Source organism: Saccopteryx leptura, chromosome 7 (genome assembly GCF_036850995.1).
Source record: "Saccopteryx leptura isolate mSacLep1 chromosome 7, mSacLep1_pri_phased_curated, whole genome shotgun sequence".
Taxonomy (NCBI): Eukaryota; Metazoa; Chordata; class Mammalia; order Chiroptera; family Emballonuridae; genus Saccopteryx; species Saccopteryx leptura.
Window position 1 is genome coordinate 66,440,946 of NC_089509.1, and position 6,129 is coordinate 66,447,074.

Here is a 6,129-nt window from a genome sequence, read left to right on the forward strand (position 1 = left end):
GCAATCCCTCTACTGGGTATATACCTCCAAAACTCAGAAACATTGATACGTAAAGACACATGCAGCCCCATGTTCATTGCAGCATTGTTCACAGTGGCCAAGACATGGAAACAACCAAAAAGCCCTTCAATAGATGACTGGATAAAGAAGATGTGGCACATATACATACACTATGGAATACTACTCAGCCATAAGAAATGATGACATCGGATCATTTACAACAAAATGGTGGGATGTTGATAACATTATACGGAGTGAAATAAGTAAATCAGAAAAAACCAAGAACTGTATTATTCCATACGTAGGTGGAACATAAAAACGAGACTAAGAGACATGGACAAGAGTGTGGTGGTTACGGGGGGAGGGGGGAGAGGGAGAGGGAGAGGGGGAGGGGGAGGGGCACAAAGAAAACTAGATAGAAGGTGACGGAGGACAATCTGTCTTTGGGTGATGGGTATGCAACATAGTTGAATGACAAGATAACCTGGACATGTTTTGTTTGAACATATGAACCCTGATTTATTGATGTCACCCCATTAAAATTAATAAAAAAAGAAAGGAAGAATTTAAAGGAAATAAAGCTTCCTGGAAGGGAAGGCAGAAGACGTCCCAACCAGTTCAGGAAACCGTGAAGTGAAAACCCTGCGGTTTCTAGCAGCAGGAGTCCTGCCCAGGGCACAGGGCCCAAAGTACAATAGCCTCATACCTTTCACTCTTGGCATATGGGCATTCTGAAACTGGGCTTTGGGTCTCAGATTCTTTCCTTTTCATGGGAAGTAAAACTTCTTAAAATTAGTTTTTGATTGAGCTTCCCTGGACACTTCATCTTTTGCCATTTGTTTAAAAAGCACAGTATTTGATTGTAAAAGGACTTGTAGGCGGCTCTTTACAATTTTTCTTTTATTTGATGGACAAAGGGAATAGTTCCCTTTGTGTGTGTGTGTTTTCCTGCCTAGCGTAAAATTATCTGAATTCTGTCAATTTTATGGTCTTTAAACACAATATTATTTTCACAGCACCAAATCTCAGTACTTGATGGGTAAACAAAGAGTTGAAGACTGTGAGCTTGAGGACTCATTTTTTTTCTGTTGCCAGGTGCCACCTGCCCTGTTTTGTTGGTTGCACCTCCTAATCTGTGGAATCTCTGCACCTGTCATAGGACCCTACCACAGGCATTGTAGACAGGACTACCATACCACTTACTTGAAATTGAAATAAAGGAAGGAAATGAGTATGAGCCATTTATCTTCGCCATTCATTTATAAGTCCAGTTTAAGCTGCCCTGTAATGCAGATTTCTCCCAAGGCTACAGTTGCATAAAAATGCGTGGAACACATAGAGGTTGTGTGATTGTTTTCTTTCTTTTTGAAAATCAGAACAGTGAATGGATGTCTTCCAACACTGCCTGTTGGAGAGCTCCCTCAAAGTGCTGGGGAAACTGGGAGGCACGCTGGAAAGGCCCGCTCAGAGGCTGGGGAGTTGTGCTAGCTCTGACAGTAAGTCTGTAGAGCAGGGGTCCCCAAACTATGGCCCGCGGGCCGCATGCGGTCCCCTGAGGCCATTTATCCGGCCCCCACCGCACTTCCGGAAGGGGCACCTCTTTCATTGGTGGTCAGTGTGAGGAGCATAGTCCCCATTGAAATACTGGTCAGTTTGTTGATTTAAATTTACTTGTTCTTTATTTTAAATATTATATTTGTTCCCATTTTATTTTTTTACTTTAAAATAAGATATGTGCAGTGTGCATAGGGATTTGTTCATAGTTTTTTTTATAGTCCGGCCCTCCAATGGTCTGAGTGACAGTGAACTGGCCCCCTGTGTAAAAAGTTTGGGGACCCCTGCTGTAGAGGATAGAACCAGGGAAATCTAGCTCACCTGTCTCTTTTCCCTATTTGACCAGGAATTTCCTTAATTATATTATTTGATGCAGTGCCTGGTAAACCAACCACTTTGACCGCTTATTTAAGTGTAATCTGAAGTGTGGTGAGCAATATGAGGACAGAAAAAGGAAAGAGAAGACTTGACACATTTAAGAAAGTTTTAGTCATGTCAGAAAATGCATAACTCCATGTAGTAAATTTGAACAATGAAACATATTGCTATATATCTGAATATGTGCCAAAGATAATATATTCTGCAATAAAATTGGAACTTTAATGAATGACCTCCAAAATATAATAAATGGGCAAACATATACAGGGCTCAACAGAAAGATATTGGTCTAATTGCTGCCTTAATATCAAATACAAATTGTAGCAAATGAAATATTTATTTAAGATGTGTTCATGGAAACAGCAGTCGCTGATGAGGTTTTGGAAATTGAAATGCAGGGACATAATGATAAAAATCACCTTTATTTTATGACTAAGGTAAAGTGCTACAATTAAAACAATAAGATAGGTTCCAGATAAATTTTATTGGACTACACAGTTTTAGACCTGATAGTATTTGTACATAAAGAACAAATTAGTTAAGACATTTTAATTATTGGGACATTTCATATAAACAGCCAGATTTCTGGCTTTTCTCCAAACCTTTGAAGATCTAGTTGCTGTAAGTCAGTATTCTCACAGGCACTGATCTCCCAGAGCCGAGTGGCAGATGGTCCCTCCAGTTTCTATGGCCCCATCAGTTTCCACGGCCCCATTACTCTGAATTGTTTTGTTTTGTTTTTTTTTTTCTCCCAGAATGCCTTAATAGTTCATGTTTATTACCTAGCTAGCTCCCTGTTAGCGTTTGAATTTGTGATTCCCCAATGAAGTTCAAACTTCAACAAATGCAATCTGTCTTTTGCAACATTCTTCCTACTTGAATGCATTACATGAAGTTTACTTCTCTAGGCAACCCCTCTCAGTGCTGGACACTCCTTAGTTTAGTACTACACAGCTCTTTCTCTGCCACTGAGCTATAATCTGTTTTCTTCTAAATCCCACATTTTTTATTCTGGGCTTATCCTTTAAAACAAAAGCTTCTTTTTTTCCTCCTTCATATGATACACCTTCAAATACATATAGCTATCAAACAATGCCAAGAAACATCACTTCAAGAAAAGGCTTTCTTTTCCACCCTGACATTCCTTGTCATTCCTTGAGTTCTACATTTTATTTTTTTTAGTTTTGTGGATTTTTTTTTCAGTTAAACATTTTATTTTGAGTTATTGTAGATTCACTTGGAGTTGTAAGAAATAATAAAGAATGACCCCATGTACTCATTACCCAGTTTCCTCCAATAATAATATTTACAATATCAAAATTGGCATTGATACTGTCAGGATAACAGAATGTTTTCATCACCACAGGGATTCCTGATGTTGCCCTTTTATAATCATATCTACGTCCATTTCTACTCTTTGTCAATCTGTAATGTTTTCCATTTCTATAATTTTGTGACATAAATGGTATCATATGTTATATAACCTTTTAAGGTTGGTATATTTCACTCAGTATAATTCTCTGGAAACTTGTTGGATAGGTGTTGTGTATTAATATTTCCTGCCTTATAATTGCTGAGTAGTATTTCGTGGTATGGTTGCAACACTGTGTTTAAGCATTTATCCAATGAAGGACATCTGGGTTGTTTACAATTTTTGACTATTATGAATAAAGTTGTTATAAAACATTCATGTACAGTTTTGTCTGTAAACATAACTCTATTTCTCTGGGATTAATGCCCAGGAGTACAATTTCTGGCTACTGTGATGCTAGCATATTTATTCTTTTAAGAAACTGCCAAACTTGACTAGAGTATCTGTACCATTTTATGTTACTCCCAATAGTCTGAGTTATCTAGGTTTTCCATATTCTCATCAGTATTTAGCATCGTCAGTATTTTTTATATTCGTCATTTTGATATGTATGTAGTGATATTGAATGGCTAATTATGTTGAACATTTTTTCATGTGCTCGTTGACATCTGTGTATTATCCTTGGTGAAATGGTTCTTAATATCTTCTGCATGTTTTCTATTTGGATTGTTTGTCCTTTTACTGTTGAATTATGAGTTGTTTAAAAAACAATACATTGAAATACCAGTCCTTTGTGAGATATGTGGTTTGCAAATATATTCTCTACTCTGTAGCTTATTTTTTCATTCTCTTATCAGGGTTTTGGCAGAGCAAAACATTTAAATTTAATGAAATTTAATTTATCAGTTTTTCTTTTATAGATCATGCTTTTCCTGTCAAGTCTAAGAACTCTTTGCCTATCCCTAGATTCCAAAGATGTTCTCCTATGTTTTCTCTAAAGTTTTATAGCTTTATATTTTGCTTGAATCATTTTGAGCTCATTTGTTGTATAAGGCATGAAGCATAGGCCGAGGTTTGCTTTTGTTTTTTTTTCTAGTAGATCTTCAATTACTCCAGCATCATTTATTGAAAAGGCCATCTCACTGTATTGATTTGCTTTTATACCTTTGCCAAAAATCAATTGGGTATATTTGTGAGTTTTTTGGGTTTTTCTGGTTTCTTTATTCTCTTTTTTGTTCTTGTGTCTATATGTTCTCCAGTACCACATCTTAATTTCTATAGCTATGTAGTAAATACTGAAATTCAGTATATTAATTTCTTCCACTTTACTTGTTTTACAAAATTATTTTAGCTAACTTAGTTCCTTTGTCTTTCCATATAAAGTTTAGAATAATCTTGTCAATATCTACAAAAATTTTTTTGCTGGGATTTTGACAGAGGTAGATGTCATATTTAACCTGTATATCAACTTAGAAATAATTGATATCTTTACTATGTTGAGACTTTCAGTACATGAACATGATATGTTTTTCATTTATTTAGATCTTTTTTGGTCTCTTTCATCAGAGTTATGTATTTAGAGATTACATATTCTGTACACGTTTTGTTAGTTTTACACCTAAGTAGTTTTAGCAATTATATTTTACATTTTGGTGCCCAAGTAGTCATTGGTAGTATATAAAAATAAAACTAATTTTACATGTTTATCTTGTTTTCTGTAACCTTGCTGAACTCAATTATTTGTAGGAGTCTTCCATAGATTCCTTGGGACTTTCTATTTAGTCAATCAGGTCAGATGCAAATGGGATTGTTATGTCTACCTTTCTAATCTGTATGCCTTTTATTTCCTTTCCCTATCTGACCTTACTGCACTGGCTAGAACTTCAAAACTGTGTTGAATAAATGAGAAAGTAGACTTCCTCACCTTTCCCCAATTTTGTGGGAAAGCTTATAATGTTAACTGTAGGTGTTTTGTAGATCTTTATCAAGTTCAGAAAGTTCCTCTCTATTCTTATTTTTACGAGAGTTTTTGTCATGAATGGGTGTTGATTTTATCAAATACTTTTCTGCATCAATTGATAAGATATGATTTTCATTCCTTAGCCTGTTGACAGTGTGGATTGCACTAATTTTTGAAGATTGAGCTACTACTTTTACAACCCTGAAATATGCCCCACTTATTATGGTATATAATTGTTTTTTGTATATTTCTGAATTCTCTTTCCTCTAATTTTGTTAAGAATTTTTATGACATATTGGTCTGTAGTCTCTCCCTGCCTATATATTTATTTACTTTTGTTTGCTTGTTTCTTTTTTCTTTTGTACTGTCTTTGTCTGGCTTTGGTATCAGTTTCATAAAATAAGTTGGGACCTGTGTCCTCCTCTTCTATTTCTTGGAAGAGATGTTGTACAATTGTTTTAATTTTTCTTTAAATATTTGGCTGGTTTCTCCTGTGAAACCATGTTGGCTTGGAAATTTCTCTTCTGAGAGTTTTTAAATTACACATTTAATTTCTTTAATTTTACAGAACTATTTAAATTACCTGTTTCGTATTAGACGAGTTGTAGTAGTTGTATTTTTCAAAGAATTGGTCCATTTCCTAAGTTGTCAAATTTTTATATTGAATTGTTTGTACTATATTGTTTTGTTTTTTTAAATATCTTGATGTCTTATACAACATAATTGCCAGGAGCAGGGGAGCTAGAAGGGGGTATGGTGGGATAAATGGTGATAGACAGAGACTTGATTTGGGGGTGGGGTGGGAACACATAATACAGTGTGTAGAAGATATAGAATTTTGCACCTGAAAAAACTGTATAATTTTGTTAACCAGTGTCACACCAATAAATTCAGTTAGAGAATCCAAACTTCTAGTTAGACTGAG